This window comes from Staurois parvus, unplaced genomic scaffold (assembly GCF_062004578.1).
Source record: "Staurois parvus isolate SC_StPar_1 unplaced genomic scaffold, SC_StPar_1.0 ptg001425l, whole genome shotgun sequence".
NCBI lineage: Eukaryota > Metazoa > Chordata > Amphibia > Anura > Ranidae > Staurois > Staurois parvus.
In genome coordinates, this window is record NW_028319221.1 from 40,259 (window position 1) to 60,000 (window position 19,742).

General features: G+C 45.5%; 1 protein-coding gene across 1 annotated transcript in view; it reads left to right on the top strand.

Moving 5' to 3' along the window:
• The first annotated feature begins 19,412 nt into the window (after positions 1–19,412).
• Positions 19,413–19,742, top strand: part of LOC149436082 (MAM domain-containing glycosylphosphatidylinositol anchor protein 1-like) — a 247,363-nt gene continuing 247,033 nt past the window's right edge. The window contains exon 1 of the mRNA XM_089662075.1: positions 19,413–19,742. This exon is cut by the window's right edge and continues 1,707 nt beyond it. The gene's annotated coding sequence lies outside the window, so the exon portion shown is untranslated.

Below are 19,742 nucleotides of genomic sequence, written 5' to 3' on the forward strand. Positions count from 1 at the left end.
TAATGCAACCAATTAATCCGTTCCGCAGGTCAGAAAAAAAAGTTAAAAAAAGGTTTATTTGTTCAAAATTCTTTATAAAGTGCACTTTAAAGGCATAAAGGGACACAATTAAAAAAAAATCATAAATGCACTGAAAACCAATTAATCCATTCCGCAGGTCAGAAAAAAAGTAAAAAAAAGATTTATCTGTTCAAAGTGCACTTTAAAGGCATAAATACTGTACAGGGACATGATAAAAAAAATGTGTAAATGCATTGAAAAACAATTAATCCATTCGTATTGTGAAAAAATTGTAAACTGAGTCATTATTTTCAATGGATTTTCATTTGCAAACCGAAAATTACGTTAACCGAGGCGTTCGTAAACCGAGGTACGCCTATATCTGTTCAATAAGAGATGTGGCTGTTTTAAAGAAGCACAATACGATGATACTTCAACAAAAATTAGCTGCATGGTCGAGTTGCCAGACAGAAGCCTTTACTGTGCCAATGCCACAGAAAAGCCTGGTGAGGCGTGTCAAGGTTTTGTCAGACATATTGTAACTGGGCTTATGGCTGGAGTGTCCCCAGATGTCACTGGATGTCTGACTCCTTACATTGTGGTCAGTGGGAAGAATGCCCCTTACATTGGTGGTCAGTGGGAAGAATGCCCCTTACATTGGTGGTCAGTGGGAAGAATGTCCCTTACATTGGTGATCAGTGGGAAGAATGTCCCTTACATTGGTGATCAGTGGGAAGAATGTCCCTTACATTGGTGATCAGTGGGAAGAATGTCCCTTACATTGGTGGTCAGTGGGAAGAATGTCCCTTACATTGGGGGTCAGTGGGAAGAATGTCCCTTACATTGGTGATCAGTGGGAAGAATGTCCCTTACATTGGTGATCAGTGGGAAGAATGTCCCTTACATTGGTGATCAGTGGGAAGAATGCCCCTTACATTGGTGATCAGTGGGAAGAATGTCCCTTACATTGGTGGTCAGTGGGAAGAATGTCCCTTACATTGGTGGTCAGTGGGAAGAATGTCCCTTACATTGGTGGTCAGTGGGAAGAATGTCCCTTACATTGGGGGTCAGTGGGAAGAATGCTCCTTACATTGGTGGTCAGTGGGAAGAATGTTCCTTACATTGGTGGTCAGTGGGAAGAATGTCCCTTACATTGGGGGTCAGTGGGAAGAATGTCCCTTACATTGGTGATCAGTGGGAAGAATGCCCCTTATATTGGTGATCAGTTGGGAAGAATGCCCCTTACATTGGTGATCAGTGGGAAGAATGCCCCTTACATTGGTGGTCAGTGGGAAGAATGTCCCTTACATTGTGGTCAGTGGGAAGAATGTCCCTTACATTGGTGATCAGTGGGAAGAATGTTCCTTACATTGGTGATCAGTGGGAAGAATGTCCCTTACATTGGGGGTCAGTGCGAAGAATGTCCCTTACATTGGTGGTCAGTGGGAAGAATGTCCCTTACATTGGTGATCAGTGGGAAGAATGCCCCTTACATTGGTGATCAGTGGGAAGAATGCCCCTTACATTGGTGATCAGTGGGAAGAATGTCCCTTACATTGGGGGTCAGTGGGAAGAATGTCCCTTACATTGGGGGTCAGTGGGAAGAATGTCCCTTACATTGGTGATCAGTGGGAAGAATGCCCCTTACATTGGTGATCAGTGGGAAGAATGTCCCTTACATTGGGGGTCAGTGGGAAGAATGTCCCTTACATTGGGGGTCAGTGGGAAGAATGTCCCTTACATTGGGGGTCAGTGGGAAGAATGTCCCTTACATTGGTGGTCAGTGGGAAGAATATTCCTTACATTGGTGGTCAGTGGGAAGAATGTCCCTTACATTGGGGGTCAGTGGGAAGAATGTCCCTTACATTGGTGATCAGTGGGAAGAATGCCCCTTACATTGGGGGTCAGTGGGAAGAATGCCCCTTACATTGGTGATCAGTGGGAAGAATGCCCCTTACATTGGTGGTCAGTGGGAGAAGGAGGAGGACACACTGAAGGAGCTCTCCCTGAGAACCAGCGTTTTCAAGCCTGGGCCTTGCCTGCTAGCTTGGCCCAGGAACCATGCCTGATCCAGGGGGAGGCCCTGGGAGGGATTCCCCTGATGAGACCGGGCCTAGTGAAGAGGAGGAGGTGGAGGACCTGACTGTGGGTCCCAGCCCTGGTGAGGATGTCAATGTCTTCAGGCAGAAGATTACTGATAGATTGGTGACTATTGGAAGAGCTGAGGAGAAACTTAATGTTTTGAAATCTGAACACAAATCCTTCAGAGCCAAATACTGCCAGGCCTTGAGCAAGAACAGATTGGGCATGAAGCCAGCGCTCCAGCACATGGAGGATAAAGTAAAGAGACAATCTTTATTATTAGAAAAGTTGAAAGCCAGAAGTGGAGCATTTAAAGAAAAGTTTGATAATGAGAAGAGATTTGCCAGCCAGACATCAGTGAGCTCTGTGGATCAGCAGCCCCAGGTGATGGATGACCCGGCTCCATCTACATCAGCGTCTCTCCCCCCATGTCAGGCTGTGGAATCACCAGTGGCAACCAGCCAGGGGGTTGAGGGTGAATATGGAACCTTGAAGTTCATCCAACACATGGAGTCACCCCTGAGAGCAGACAAGTTTGCCTTCACTGATGACCCTGCAGAAGTCCCTGAGGATGGACAGAGAAGATACAGAGCAGCAAAGCCAAGACTGGTGGAGAGATCCCAGTATACCAAGATGGCTGCTCCCAGCATGTCTGCCCCACCTGCTGCGGTGAGTACTGTGGATGAGGAGCTCTGCAAGCAACCTGCTGTGGAGGAATCCTCAGCCAACCTGGAGGAAAAATCCCTGGCAGAGAGGTCTCCAGACCATCAGGGGAATGTGGGTGAACCTGCACCAAGCACCCCACGGATGGAAATTGCTGCTGCTGTTCCTGCTGAGACCAGTAGTCCCTCTACAGGCAAGATGGCTGCCACCTGCAGAGAGACTGTTTCACCTGAGCTCCCAGGTGCTCCAGACCTGATTGATGCTGGTGGGGGAGGGGAGCAGCACACTGCACCATGTGGAGAGCAAACAGCAAACATGGATGTCTCACTTGTTGCTGTGTCTGAGAATCCAATCCAGTCCTGGGCTGAGTCTCCTTTCTTGGAGCAAGAGATGACTGATGGAGCTTCTATGGTTGCAGCAGTGAGTGCGGACATTGCTGTGAAGTCTATGACTGTTGAGACTGGTAAAGCAATGGATGTGTTGGTGGTGGGTGGAGGTGAAGGGGTTGACATTGCTGATAAGACTAAAAATGACATTTCTCCCCCTGCTGAGCAGAGAGAGGATACACCATCCAATCCCGGATCTGTGTAATCGGTATCTGCTAGAGTTGCACCAGATGCTCCCAGACACACAAATGTTTCTGCTGCTGGGAGGATTGGGGGGAGCTATGCCTCTGTTTTGGGGAGTCACACCAAGGGGGGTGGGGGTAGTGTTGGGAATACTAATGGTCACAATTTGGGGAGGTTTGGTGGTGGGATGGTTGGTGGGGTCAGGAGAAGGAATGTGGTACAGTTGAAGTGGGAGGGGGAAGGGAACCCACCAGTAAGGGGGAGGGTGGCGGAGTTGATTCTAGAGATGGGGTTTAAAGCCTGTGATGTGTTTGCATTGATCTGCCCAGTCGGCAGCTATGAATACGATTAGTCATTTGTAAAACCTGAAGGCCTGGACCTGTTTTGGGAGAGATATTGGAGGTGCAGGAGCCTTCAGCAGTGGAAAGGTTTGGTGGCAAAGGTGGTTTCCAGACAGCCTTTGATAAAATCGGTGACAATCCTGGTCCGGAATGAATCCATACCAGAGGCTGATTTGGTAGTTTGGCTACGCCGACATGGTGAGGTCCTCACCCCACTGCGGAAGGTCCTGGATGAGCATAGGATATGGACAGGGGCCTGGACGGTGTCAGTGCAATTGAGGGTGCTGGGCAATGTGGTTCAGCATCTTCCCTGCTCAGCCTTTCTGGGGAGGGATAGGCTGACCATTTTCTATCAAGGTCAGCCTAAAGTTTGTAACAAATGCGGAGAGAAAGGCCATTTTGCATCGTCCTGCACCATCAAGAAGTGCTCAATGTGCCAGGAGTTTGGCCATTTGGCCAAAGAATGCACCGAGATTCGGTGTAATTTGTGCCAGCAGCTGGGTCATCCATACAGTCTGTGCCCAGAGGCACTACACAACCTGCCAGGACTGGAGGCTGAGCTGCAGAGGCTGGATAAAGAGGATGAGGCAGCTGATGCTAGGGAGGAAACTGTTGTTGCCCCTCCTGTGTCTGTTCCCTCTGTTGTGTCAGATTGTGTTTCCCCCAGTAATGTCACCCCTGAGTCTGTCCCTCCTGTTCCTATGGTACGTAGATCCTCCAGACTGGCGGAAGCTGCTGGGGGGGCTGGTTTAGTGGATCTTCCCTCTCGGCCTACTCCACCTCCGGTACCTGTCCCCCGTCAGCGCAAACGTGGTCAGGAGGTTGTGGGGGTGCTGGATGGGGGTGGAGCCGATGGGGCTCAGGGAGGGGTATCCATGTCCCATGTCTCGCCTCCTGCTGGGGGGGATTCAGCTGATGGGGGGTGGGAGAGGGTGAAGGAGAAGAGGAAGAAGAAGAAGAGGAGGATGAGAAGAGCTGTCCTCTCTTCCTCAGAATCAGATCCAGGAGGGGTCCCTCTTGGCAATACTTTTTCAGTTTTGTCAGGTGATGAGATGGTAACTGATATATCCATTTCTCTATCATCTATGGATGAGGGGGAGTCATGTACTCTGAAGAGAGCTGTTTCGGGTGATGAGAGTGTGGCAGAGGTTAAGAAACGACTACCCCAATCATCCTGATGGCAGTTCCCACTCTGTTAAAGGTGGCGACCATTAATGTCGCCAGCATTAAATCTGCAAGAGCTCGTGATACGGCCTTATTTTTGCTCAGCGAGTTTGATGCTGAGATTTTATTTTTGCAAGAGACCTGGCTCAATACATTGGCCGATGTCTATCTAGCAAAAAGGGAGTGGAGATGTGGTCCCTCCTTTTGGTCTCTTGCGGCTGAACCTTGCAGCGGAGTTGCGGTCCTTTTTAAAACCGATATGGTAACGTGCCGGCGGGTAATTGAGGTAGAAATGGGGAGATGCATGGTCTTAGACGTCTCTGTTAGGGGGCAGGACCTGCGCCTGATCAATATCTATGGACCCCAGTCAAAATGGGGCAGGAAATGCCTCCTCACAAAGATCAAGCCCTTCCTTTTTACGTCCCAGCAGGTTGTCTTTGGAGGTGACTTTAACACCATAATTAGGCCTGAAGACAGGAGAGGCTCCATAGACAAGCTGGGTTATGATAGCGTTTTTCTCAGAGGTTTGGTTAGACAGGCAGGCCTGGTAGATGTGCACATTAAGCACTGCCCTGGCAGCACGGGCTTCACATTTCAGAGAGGGAATAGTCAGAGCAGGATAGACAGGTTTTTTTTAAAGGAGAACTCTGCTTTCTCAGCTCCTGAGTTGAAGGCCGTGGAGTTCTCTGATCACTGTATGCTGTCTGTGACTCTGAATGCCTCGGACACTCCACCCAGGGGAAGGGGTGTATGGAAACTGAATTCGGCTCTCCTGGAAGATGTAGAGGTAAGACAATCCTTTGAGGATTTTTTTCAGGCACAGGTTTCTATTCTGGACTTTTGCAGCAGTAAGTCAGAGTGGTGGGAGCTTGTGAAACAAAGGGCGATTGGACTTTTCAAGGCCATAAGTAAGAAGAAGCAGCTTGGTATGTATATTGCCTACCAGCATTTGCGGAGGAAGCTTGATCGTCTTGTCTCGTATGGAGGAGATCCAGGGGAGATCTCTGAAGTGAAGCTTCTTCTTAGGAAGTGTCAATACGACCGGCATGCCTCCTTGGTTCTGGAGAGGGATTATGGGAAATATCACTCACCTGATCCTTACCAGAACTGTAAGCAAGGCATAGCAGTTAAGACGGTCATTGGCCTGCAAGACAGTACGGGTTCCCTGATAAAGTCCAGATCAGGGATCTTGGAGATCTTTGGGTCGTATTATGCAGACCTCCTGGGAAGAAAGGACCTTAGCCGGGACAGGATGGAAAGCTTTCTGGATTCTACTCCAGGATTGGGAAATGGTGCATTGCTTTTGATGAATTTGACAGAACCAATTTCAGCGGATGAGGTAGTTCAGGCTATAGACAAGCTGGCTACCAAAAAATCGCCTGGGCCAGATGGATTGACAGCTGAATTTTACAAGTGTTTTAAGTCCATTCTGGCTCCCTTTTTAGCGGAGGTTTTTAACAGCTGTCTAGAAGAGGGTTCGCTCCCTCCCTCCATGAGGCAATCTGCTGTGATTCTTCTGTCAAAAGGTAAAGACCCCTCAATGATTGAGAACTGGCGCCCCATCAGTCTTCTCAATGTTGATAGAAAGATCTTGGCAAAGATTCTATTTTGGCGCTTGTCGTCAGTAGCAGGCGATTTGTTGTCCAGCCATCAGCACTGTTCGGTCCAAGGTAGAAGTACCTTTTCAGCAGTTTTGGCTATCCGGGAGGCTTTGGAACGATGCAGGGCTGCTGGATGGAGAAAGTACTTGCTGGCATTGGATCAGGCAAAAGCTTTTGATCGAGTGAATCATGAATATCTGTGGTTGCTGCTTGGTAGATACAGCCTGCAGGGGAGGTTTATAGATTGGCTGAAGACATTATATAACGGGGCTGAGAGCTTCCCACTTGTTAATGGTTGGGCAGCCTTTTGAGGTCAGCTCTGGTGTGCGCCAGGGATGTCCTTTGAGCCCCCTGCTATATGCTTTCGCAATCGACCCCTTTGTAAGAAGGCTAGAGGGCGCATCGTTGTGCGGGGTGCCTCTGGGCATTGCTGGTGTGCCGCCTTTGAAGGTCGTTGCCTATGCTGATGATGTGTCTGTTATTATCTCTGGGACTGAGGAGGCGCAGGAGGTGGTCTCTGTGATAGAGCAGTACACGGAGGCTTCTGGCTCTAAAGTCAACCATGAAAAGAGTGAAGTTTTCTGGATGGGTGAGGAGGGTGAAAGCTTCGAACTTCCGGATGCCTTCCCAGAGCCCCAGCTGGAAATTAAAATTTTGGGCATCAAATTTGGTCCTGGTGACTATGGTCATCGAAACTGGGAAAGCAGGTTGGTAGTTGCCAATGCCAAAGTAGCGAGCTGGAAGAGATGGAGGCTTTCCTTGAGAGAGAGGGTTGACTTGATCAAAACTTACCTGATCCCGATCTTTTTATATGTCAGCTTCGTCTGTATCTTGCCGGTATCTCTCTATGCAAGGGTCTACAGCTGTTTTTTCCAACTGTTATGGGGAAACAGGCTGAACCTGATCAAACGCAATGTAACTTACCTGTCCAGGCGGGAGGGTGGCCTAGGAATGGTCAACTCGATAGTTTTCTTTTCTTTGCTCTTTTTAAAGTACAATCTTGGTAATATGTTAGCAGAGACCCCGCCGGGATGGGTGGGTATTTTTCAGTCTTGGTTTAGGCCTTTTCTGCATTGCTGGGAAGATGGCGGCCCAGTGAAAAGTCTGAGAGTCCGACATGGCAAGCTCCCGGCTTATGTTGCCCCGTGTCTGAAAATACTTCGGCAGTGGCAGGTGACAGTGGAGGATATCAGGTCCCTTCCCAGGAAGCTTCTGGGGGAGAGGATTTTGGCTTCTGCTTTCAGTGTGTCACTGGCCTTAAAGGATTGCCCAGGCTCCGTAATGAGGGAGGGATTGCGTTTAATTAACTTGGAGAGAATCCCTTTGAAGTTTAGGGATCAAGCCTGGCTCGCTTTCCATGGAAGGCTCTATGTGAGAGGGAACCTGAAGCACCGCCCTGTGGATGATCGAGATTGTCCTAGAGCAGAGTGTGTTGGTAAGGTGGAGTCTATGGACCACTTTCTGCTCCTGTGTCCCTTTAACATAGAGGTGTATAAAAGGGTGGGGAGGGTTCTGGGCATCCCCTTTCTCTATCGCATGAGTTATGCAGAGTGGGTGTACGGGGCATTCCCAGCTCACTGGGACTTTGATTTGGATACACTTTTTCTAGTTAGTATAGTTGTCCGTTACTTCACATGGAACGCACGGTGTCAGATTACCATCCGGAAGAAAGTCCTCCCTGTAGAGGTGGTGGTGCACGATATTCTGGGTGAGGTTGGGAAGATTCGGGGTCTTGAGAGGGTCAGAGAGCCTCGGGCGGTCTGGATAAGGGCGTGGAGGAATATCAGACCTGCCTTTGGTGAACTGTCCATCTCTGGGTGAGGGGGTCTTTCCTTATGCTGTTCTTTTCACTCCCGTAGTTTTTGTTGATTAAGATCTTTTTTGCAGAAGGGCTGCATGCATAAGGGGGGCGGGGTGGTTTCTTGACCTCACAGGTTTGATGTCTGGTGTAGTGATGTGAGTGGTAGTACGATTTATTTCCCCAATTATGTCATGTTCATTTCTGAGATGTTTACTTTTGTCTGACGGCAGATTTTGCTATGTTTATTTTCGTTTTGCTGTAAATATATATAATTTTTTTATATTCTGTATAATATTTTATGTTTATTGATTGCAAGACTTTTAATAAAGAAAAATTGGGAAGAATGTCCCTTACATTGGGGGTCAGTGGGAAGAATGTCCCTTACATTGGTGGTCAGTAGGAAGAATGCCCCTTACATTGGTGGTCAGTAGGAAGAATGCCCCTTACATTGGTGGTCAGTGGGAAGAATGTTCCTTACATTGGTGATCAGTGGGAAGAATGTTCCTTACATTGGTGATCAGTGGGAAGAATGTTCCTTACATTGGTGGTCAGTGGGAAGAATGCCCCTTACATTGGGGGTCAGTGGGAAGAACATCCCCTACATTGGTGGCCAGTGGGAAGAATGCCCCTTACATTGGGGGTCAGTGGGAAGAATGCCCCTTACATTGGGGGTCAGTGGGAAGAATGCCCCTTACATTGGGGGTCAGTGGGAAGAATGCCCCTTACATTGGTGGTCAGAGGGAAGAAGGCTCCTTACATTGGAGGTCAGTGGGAAGAATGCCCCTTACATTGGAGGTCAGTGGGAAGAATGCCCCTTACATTGGGGGTCAGTGGGAAGAATGCCCCTTACATTGGTGGTCAGAGGGAAGAAGGCTCCTTACATTGGAGGTCAGTGGGAAGAATGTCCCTTACATTGGGGGTCAGTGGGAAAAATGCTCCTTACATTGGTGGTCAGTGGGAAGAATGTTCCTTACATTGGGGGTCAGTGGGAAGAATGCTCCTTACATTGGTGATCAGTGGGAAGAATGCCGCTTACATTGGTGGTCACTGGGAAGAATGCTCCTTACATTGGAGGTCAGTGGGAAGAATGCCCCTTACATTGGTGATCAGTGGGAAAAATGTCCCTTACATTGGTGATCAGTGGGAAAAATGTCCCTTACATTGGTGATCAGTGGGAAAAATGCTCCTTACATTGGTGGTCAGTGGGAAGAATGCTCCTTACATTGGTGATCAGTGGGAAGAATGCTCCTTACATTGGTGATCAGTGGGAAGAATGCCGCTTACATTGGTGGTCACTGGGAAGAATGCTCCTTACATTGGTGGTCAGTGGGAAGAATGCTCCTTACATTGGTGATCAGTGGGAAGAATACTCCTTACATTGGTGGTCAGTGGGAAGAATGTTCCTTACATTGGTGGTCAGTGGGAAGAATACTTCTTTAAATGGGTGGTATTTGGCTACTTCTCTGAGAGGCAGACACTGATGATTGCTCAGGGAACTCCTAGCGCCCTCTGGAGGATGGCTGGTTGAGGATGGCTGCACTAACATGTCCATATTGATAGTCGTTACACTGGGAGAGGAAAGCGGTGAATGACACCAGACAACCTGTTTCCCTCTTTGTATGCCTGTCTAGTAACATGGAGCCGATGTCAGCTAATCCTGGATTCTTCTTCTGTTTTGTCTTTCTGTTTGGTTTCCTCGCCATGTTAAATATTTAGTACAAAAGTAGATGATGAAGTGTTTCTCCTGCACAAGAAATTCCAGTTAGAGATGACTGTCAGATATTTTTCAGTTGTAGGCAAAATAAAAGGGAAAGCCATGGAAGAACACATACAAACCCAGGAAGCGCATACAAACTCCATGCAGATTACCTTTGTACGGAAGGGTAAGGCAGATTTAAGAAAAGATTTGCTGAGATCGGCTATGGAATGGGATCCCACATTACATCAGCTCTCATAGTCAGGTGAGCCGGCCAGCATCTCCTGGACTTGGAGTACGCGGAAGATTGCAGTTTCTGCATCAATGTGGAGATGAGCTCTCTGTCCTCTAGCTGAACACTGCCCCTAGTGGACACATAGGCATGGCAGCCAGAGAGCTGATTAAACATTGTGATGCACAGCATCGCCGCCTTAACCCCTCGGGTCCCTGGGCCTTTTCTCCCTGAGACACCCCGGAGTCCTGGAGCATTTTTTTTTTTTGTTGTTTCCAGGATGTCTCAGATCCACACCCAGGGGCGGATGGACCATTTGGAAACTCGGGCGCTGCCCGAGGGCCCGGGGTCAGTAGGGGGCCCCATGAGATGCCCCTGGTACCGTTTTCATAGGCTTTTTTGAGTGTGGGCATGGACACAGGGGTCCCATGATCCCCTATTGCCCGGGGGCCCCATGAGTTGGCAGTCCACCCCTGTCCACACCTTGTATCTTTTAGGCTTTGTAGTCTAGACAGGTGTCTGGACAAAAAGGGGTTTTATTTGATAGCAGATTTGGATACATATATTTCTTATTTGCAATATTTAATTAGAGGAAAAATTTGAAAACAATTTTGAAAACATTCCCTCTATTTATTCCCAACCCAAGTTTTAGTGGAGCCCCACAAATGTACCCCCGAAGTATACATGTCAAAGTCCGCTGAATAAAATGCTATCACTGGCTCTTTTCAGCGGGAATGTGAGGGAATGCAGTTCCGGGACCTCCAGCACTGAATGTATGTAATGGCAAGGGGTGCTGGGGGGTGCTGGAGGGCCTATTGATGCTGGCTGGTGGTTTGTTGTTCCTGGGGAGGGCTGTTGTTGCTGGTGGGGGCTCTACTGCCCTTAGGGGAAACCTATGTTGCCTTTGGGTCAATGGTTGCTGGAAGGGATCTATGTTTGTGTTGTCGTCTATTGTTGCTGGGGAGGTCTATTGATGCTGGCTGCTCTGGGATCTATTGTTGCTGGAGGGGATCTATTTTGCTTGGTGGTTTGTTGTTCCTGGGGAGGGCTGTTGTTGCTGGTGGGGGCTCTACTGCCCCTAGGGGAAACCTATGTTGCCTTTGGGTCAATAGTTGCTGGAAGGGATCTATGTTTGTGTTGTCGTCTTTTGTTGCTGGGGAGGTCTATTGATGCTGGCTGCACTGGGGTCTATTGTTGCTGGAGGGGATCTATTTTGCTTTGTGGTTTGTTGTTCCTGGGGAGGGCTGTTGAGAGATCTATTGCTCCTGGGGGAGAGCCTATGTTGCCTTTGGGTCAATAGTTTCTGGAAGGGATCTAAGTATGTGTGGTCGTCTATTGTTGCTGGGGAGGTCTATTGTTGCTAGTGGAGGATCTATTTTTTCCCAGTGAGCTTAGGTTGCTTGTGGGTCAATTGTTGCTAGAAGGGCTCTACTGTTGAGGAAGGGTCTATTGTTGCTGGAGGGTCAATTGATGCTGGCTACTGGGAGATCAGCTGTTGCTGCTGGGGGTCTGTTGTTGCTGGGGCAGTATTTTGTGGGTCAGTTGTTGCTAAAAGGGATCTACTGCTGAGGGATCTATTGTTGCTTGCTGCTAGAGAGTCTGTTGATGCTATCTACGGGGTGATCTGTTGTTGCTGCTGGGGGTCGATTGTTGCTATGGCAGTGTTTTGTTGAGGGGTCTGTTGTTGCTGGGGAAGTCTATTGTTGCTAGTAGAGGATCTATTTTTGCTGGGGGAGTTTATGTTGCTTGTGAGTCAATTGTTGCTAGAAGAGATCTACTGTTGAGTGAGGGGGTCTATTGTTACTGGCTGTTGGAGAGTCTATTGATGCTGGCTACTGGGAGATCTGTTGTTGCTGGAGCAGTATTTTGTGGGTCAGTTGTTGCTAGAAAGGATCTACTGCTGAGGGAATTATCTATTGTTGCTTGCTGCTGGAGAGTCTGTTGATGCTAGCTACAGGGTGATCTGTTGTTGCTGCTGGGGGGGAATTGTTGCTATGGCAGTGTTTTGTTGAGGGATCTGCTGTTGCTAGGGAAGTCTATTGTTGCTAGTGGAGGACCTATTTTTGCTGGGGGAGTTTATGTTGCGCATGAGTCAATTGTTGCTAGACGAGATCTACTGTTGAGTGAGAGGGTCTATTGTTGCTGGCTGCTGCAGAGTCCATTGATGCTGGCTAGTGGGAGATCTATTTTTGCTGCTGGGGGCCAGTTGTTACTGGGGCGGTATTTTGTTGTGGGGCTATTGTTGCTGGAGGGGGGGTTTCTTGCTACTGACTGGGGGGGGGGCTATTTTACTGCTTTTCTTGTTATTAACACATTCCATACAAATTAGTACTACAAAACAATACGAAGTCCTGTGTTTTCTAAAAGGGGCGGTTCTGGGAGGTGGGTAGGGAGTGCTCAAGGGTGGGTTGGGGGCGAAGAGAAGTGGCTCAGAAGGGGAGAGTCCTATTCTATGAGGAAAAAAGTCCTCTGTATGTGTATATGTTTATGTGTGTGTGGAGAGAGAGAGAGAGAGGGGGGGGGGGTTAGTTTACAATAGACAATACGTGTGTGTGTGTATATTAGCTAGATAGATAGATAATAGATAGATAGATAGATAATAGATAGATAGATAGATAGATAGATAGATAGATAGATAGATAGATAGATAGATAGATAGATAGATGATAGATAGATAGATAGATGATAGATAGATAGATGATAGATAGATAGATAGATAGATAGATAGATAGATAGATAGATAGATAGATAGATAGATAGATAGATAGATGATAGATGGATAGATATATAATAGATAGATAGATAGATAGATAGATAGATAGATAGATAGATAGATAATAGATAGATAGATAGATAGATAGATAGATAGATAGATAATAGATAGATAGATAATAGATGGATAGATAGATAATAGATAGATGGATAGATGGATAGATAGATATTAGATAGATAGATAATAGATAGATAGATAGATAATAGATAGATAGATAATAGATAGATAGATAGATAGATAGATAGATAGATGATAGATGGATAGATATATAATAGATAGATAGATAGATAGATAATAGATAGATAGATAGATAGATAGATAGATAGATGATAGATGGATAGATATATAATAGATAGATAGATAGATAGATAGATAGATAGATAGATAGATAATAGATAGATAGATAGATAGATAGATAGATAGATAGATAGATAATAGATAGATAGATAATAGATGGATAGATAGATAATAGATAGATGGATAGATGGATAGATAGATATTAGATAGATAGATAATAGATAGATAGATAGATAATAGATAGATAGATAATAGATAGATAGATAGATAGATAGATAGATAGATGATAGATGGATAGATATATAATAGATAGATAGATAGATAGATAATAGATAGATAGATAGATAGATAGATAGATAGATAATAGATAGATAGATAGATAGATAGATAATAGATAGATGGATAGATGGATAGATAGATATTAGATAGATAGATAGATAGATAATAGATAGATAATAGATAGATAGATAGATAGATAGATAGATAGATAGATAGATAGATAGATAGATAGATAGATAGATAATAGATAGATAGATAATAGATAGATAGATAGATAGATAATAGATAGATGGATAGATAGATAGATAGATAGATAATAGATAGATAGATAGATAGATAATAGATAGATAGATAGATAGATAATAGATAGATAGATAGATAGATAGATAGATAATAGATAGATAGATAATAGATAGATGGATAGATGGATAGATAGATATTAGATAGATAGATGGATAGATAATAGATAGATAGATAATAGATAGATAGATGGATAGATAATAGATAGATAGATAATAGATAGATAATAGATAAATAGATAGATAGATAATAGATAGATAATAGATAGATGGATGGATAGATAGATAATAGATAGATAATAGATAGATAGATAATAGATAGATAGATAGATAGATAGAGAGATAATAGATAGATAGATAATAGATAGAGAGATAATAGATAGATAGATAATAGATAGATACATTATCATATTTTTATTTTTTTCTCCTTTATTTTCTACGGCGGGGGGGGGGGGTATGGCTGTGTTCAGTGGAGATCTACACCCCCATTGTAGCTGCGCAACATCAATTTTTCTTTTTCCTTTTCTTTATCGGATTTTGTGACTAAATTCTCTTTTTGTGTATTACATAGCGATCCATCGTTAGCCGGTCTATATCCATATGTAGGAAAAGCGGAGTATATATTTAAACCAATGTAATATTTTTATTGTCTAAGTAACACATTTAGATGTCAGTCCTGTGGCCCCCCAGGGGCAGCAGTACAAATAGCCAGGGGCATATTTACCACAAGGCAAACAAGGCATTTGCCTAGGGTGGCATTTTTCAGATGGGCAGCACCACCCCCCTGGAAAAAGGGACTAAGGTGGGATCCGAGAGAGGCTGTGGGCTGCTTGACTCTCGTTCCCAGGGATGTCCAGAGCTGTGAAGGGAAGTGTATTTTTCTCTCTCTCTCTGGCAGGGGAGTGGTCAGTGTATGGGGGCGATGGTAGTGGAAGGCTCTCTCGGATGGGGGGGGGGGGCAGGGGTGTTGGGCAATTGTTGGGGGGGCGAATTATGTGTTGCCTAGGGCAGCACAAAACCTAAATATACCACTGCAAATAGCCAATTGTGGCATGTCATCGTTTACATGTCTTCGGTCGCAGCCATGAAAGATGCCTCATGTTCTCAGCTTCCAGGGATAGCCCTGAGTGTTGGAAAACCATCTCTGGAAATTGTAGGCCCCATATTTTAGCAGGAGATTACCAACATTGTACCTTTTTTTTTTTTCTCTCCAAATGTAACAATAAAACGTATCTCTGGGCAAACTCTTTTTTGGGTGGAGAAGTGTTAGACCCTCTGTCAGGTTGGTATTGCTATCTGTGGGAAAGCCAAGTAACTAGCATTTCCAAAATGGAGGCCACCATTGGCAGACTATGTATCCTATTGAGTAGTGTTTTCCTTTAAGTCTACATAGGAGCATTTCCATCATATCTCCAAGCTGGCCAATACGCTTGGCAATTTTCAGTCAATTTTTCAAAATATCATGTCATTCGTAAACACGATGGGAAGTAAGCACCAGAAATAAAGCAATCTTCTACCCATGGGTTGGATCAACCACCAGAATTTGGTGAATTTTGCCTTTTTACCCTCCAAATGCAACAATAGAATGTATCTCTCGGAAAACTCTTTTTTTGGGTTTTGAGTGGAGAAGTGTTAGACCTTCTGTCAGGTTGGTATTACTATCTGTGGGAAAGCCAAGTAACTAGCATTTCCAAAAGGGAGGCCACCATTGGCAGACTATGTATCCTATTGAGTAGTGTTTTCCTTTAAAGTCTACATAGGAGCATGTCCATCATATCTCCAAGCTGGCCAATACGCTTGTCAATTTTCAGTCAATTGTTCAAAAAAACATGTCATTCCTAAACACGATGGGAAGCAAGCACCAGAAATAAAGCAATCTTCTACCCATGGGTTGGATCAACCACCAGAATTTGGTCAGTTGTGAAGTAAAAACTGCCCAATAAGTTGACAGAATCAATAATGTCTCTTTAAAAAAGGGAATTTGAAGGGTATGACAACAGATAATAACAATGGAAAGCAATCAGATTTCTCGATCAGGGTGATTTCAATTCCATTTCCTTGTGGTCAATTAAAACCGCCATTTAATCTATTTGAATGGGATTAAGAGTTTGATCACTCAAACAAATTGCCGGGAGTATTGCCAGCATTGGAAAACAACAGGACGGTGAGGAGACCAGAAAGAGATGGGCAACCGTGAGCGCTCTGGTTGCCGATTGCATAAAAGAAAACAACATGACTTAAGCCGGCCATAGATGAGTCAAGTCTAGCAAGAACCAGAAGCGATTCCATCCATCTATGGATGCCGGGAGTATTGCCAGCATTGGAAAACAGGAAGGTGAGGAGACCAGAAAGAGATGGGCAACCGTGAGCGCTCTGGTTGCCGATTGCATAAAAGAAAACGACATGACTTAAGCCGGCCATAGATGGGTCAAGTCTAGCAAGAACCAGAAGCGATTCCATCCATCTATGGGCAGGCTAGTTGTACTGAAGTTGATCCATCAACCAACTTTGATACAACCAGCCTAACGGACTTTTTATTGCCGTAAACGCTAACAGTAATCCTTGTGTTTTGCCGACTGAGAAGGCTTCCCAGTGCCATAACACCGCGAAAGGAATTCTCCCACCAACACTGACTGTGTCGATGGAGGAATCAAATGATTTTCTTTACAATCGCACCATTTATGGCTTGCCTTAGAAACCTAGAAACATGAAAGCGGAAAAGGGACGGACCAAGTGGACCACTTTTTCCTTGCATTGACTTCAGTACAACCAGCCTGTCCATAGATGAATCGAATCCTGCTGAACCTGCTGAGATTCATGGCCAGCTTAAATCTGATTGGATGCAGGCACTGTTTGGGCAACACTTTCCTTCCCTGCTCCTTAGACTTTTCAATCAAAGGATGTTGGGTGGAGTGGGGCCAACAAGGAAACCCACTGATGGAATTTTGGGCAAATAATGAGGAACCTGATCAAATTTCTGTGTGTATGGCCAGCTTAAATTGGCTATGTACTGTATGTGTATTTCCTATGTGAGATAGGAACCTTAGACCATAAATTCCTTGAGGGATTGATAAGGATGTACAATATGTAAAGCACTCAAATGCCTATAATAATGAGGTCTACTACAAATAAACATTTGCAGACAGAAATCTGAAGGCTCCCACTGTGATGTCCTAGGAAAACGTTAGTTTTCCAGAGAATGAAAACAATGGGCAAGTCCAGTGACTAGCATGTTCAAAAAGGAGGCCACTAATGGTAGACTAGGCATCATATTCAGTAGCAATTTCCGTAAAGCAGTAGTCCAGGAATTTTTTCTTTTTTCGGTTAAATGCTTGTTTTTTTCTTGGGAAGAGGACATCAAAGATCTTGCCCTGGTCTGAAGACCACAAGACTGGTCCTTTAGGCTTCTGCCAAGAAAATGGGCTCTTCCTGATATCAGCAAGCTCAATGCATGCTCCACAGGCCATTCCACTTGTAAATGGGCTCTTCCTGATATCAGCAAGCTCAATGCATGCTCCACAGGCCATTCCACTTGTAAATGGGCTCTTCCCGATATCAGCAAGCTCAATGCATGCTCCACAGGCCATTCCACTTGTAAATGGGCTCTTCCCGATATCAGCAAGCTCAATGCATGCTCCACAGGCCATTCCACTTGTAAATGGGCTCTTCCCGATATCAGCAAGCTCAATGCATGCTCCACAGGCCATTCCACTTGTAAATGGGCTCTTCCCGATATCAGCAAGCTCAATGCATGCTCCACAGGCCATTCCACTTGTAAATGGGCTCTTCCCGATATCAGCAAGCTCAATGCATGCTCCACAGGCCATTCCACTTGTAAATGGGCTCTTCCCAATATCAGCAAGCTCAATGTACGCTCCACAGGCAGGAACAGTCCACCGCTGGACCATGGGGGAGTGCAGTTTTTCATAGGATTGGCGGGTGAGGTGAGTATGAGCTTAGTCCCCACCCCTAGGAATACACAAGCAGCCAATCCATTAAGTGGGGGTACAGCCCCACTGCATGGTGCAAAAAAATATATAACTGGAGTTCTGCTCTAAAGTCTACTTGTGAGCATGTCCATCATATCTCCAAGCTGGCCAAACCCTTGACAATTTCTAGTTCATTTTTCAAAATGCCAAGTCCTTTCTAAACACAATGGGTGGTAACCACCAGAAATGAAGCAATCTATCACCCATGGGTTTGACCAACCACCAGAATTGGTCAATTGTGAAGAGGAAACTGGGCAATAAGTTGACAGAATCAATAAGGATTTTTGAAAATGGAATTAAAAGTTATGATAATTGGGGAAAAAAAAACAATGGCAAGTGGAAAGCAATCAGATTTTTCGATCTGGGTGATTTCAAATTCCATTTTCCGGTGGTTGATCAAAACTACCGTTTTAAAGTGGTTGTAAACACTTCCATATGCCCAGTGAAGTGACTGGCCCTAGGTGATACACAGAGATTAAATAAATCATCCTACATAAGTTGTACCTGTTTATCTATAGTCTTCTTTTCCCCACATCCATCCAAAGTGCAGAATTTACACAGGATCTCTCAGCTCTGAAAAGAAGGGGGCGGAGAGCTAGTTACTTCAGTGAAGACATCTCTGAAAGCTGATTGGAGGGAAGGGACACCCCCCCCCCTTTTCACACAGCTCACAGGAACAGAGCTGATGCTGTCAATCTGCTGGAGGTCCCTCCCATGTCACCATTTTTCTCTTGGTGTCAGGAAAATTTATCAGAAGTGACTCATGCTGATAGCAGAGGAAGGAAGCAGTGAACAGGAATGACAGTTTGTGCTCTGGATTGAGACAAGTACACCCATAGAGGGATATGCTTTGTTCATATTTCATGTTTGAAGTGTACAACCCCTTTAAGTCTTCAAATGAAAATGGGATTAGGAGTTTGATCACACTATCGAATTGCCAAGTGTAATACCAGCACTGGAAACCAACAGAATGATGGGGGGGGAGGAGGAATTAAGAAGAGACAGGTGACCATGAACGCACTGGTTGCTGATTGCAGAAAAGAAGAACCTGGCTTAGAAACCATGGAAGAGCGATGGCAGAAAAAAGTGGTTCGTCAAGTCTTCTTCTATTTTATTTTATTTGTTTTTTCTTTTTTTTTCAACCTTGTTTTCTAAATCTAGATCTATTTATGTCCCAAGCATGGCTGTCAGCATCTCAATGTTCAGACAAAGTGCACAGATCCGCCCATCGTTTGGCATCCTTTCCAATATAAAACATAACCATGCAATACTCAACACACAAAATAACAATTACTTGGCATGGACACTCACCTCCAATGGTAAGTACCCTCCAAGGAAGGGTAACAAAAGGAAACAAAGTATTTAAACAGGCTTGTTACAAATGAAGCAGGAGCCAAATTCCAGCCCCAATGTCTCTCCTCCATGAATTGTAATATAAAGAGAGACTTTCTGCTAGGTGAATAGTACAGTGACCCCCCCAGATCTGTACATGAGATGTGGGGTGAAGGAGGACAGGGGGGGATTGTTGTCCAGTTGGCAGCTGTGCCATAGCCAGCACAGAGTAATCAGAGCAAATCTATGTATGCATGCATCTCCTACACAGCAGCAGACAGGCAGGCAGGCAGTGTACACAGAAGCAAGCTCCACTCTGCCTCTGTCTGTCTGGCTGCAGCTCTGCATTCACTGCTGCCTGCCTCTCCCTGTACAGGGTGCCCCCATCTCCCTGCCAGGGTCCTGGGGATAAATGGGACTGGCAACCCTCCTGCAAGAGTCCTGAGGATGGATGGGACTGGCACCTTCCAGCAAGAGTCCTGAGGATGGATGGGACTGGCACCTTCAAGCAGCTGTGCACACACTGAGACACCCAGAGATGCAGAGGAGGAGGAGAGCAGCTCTGCAGCCCATCCTCTGGCTTCTGTCTAATTGGTCCTGAGGGAGGCAGGAAATTTGGGCAGG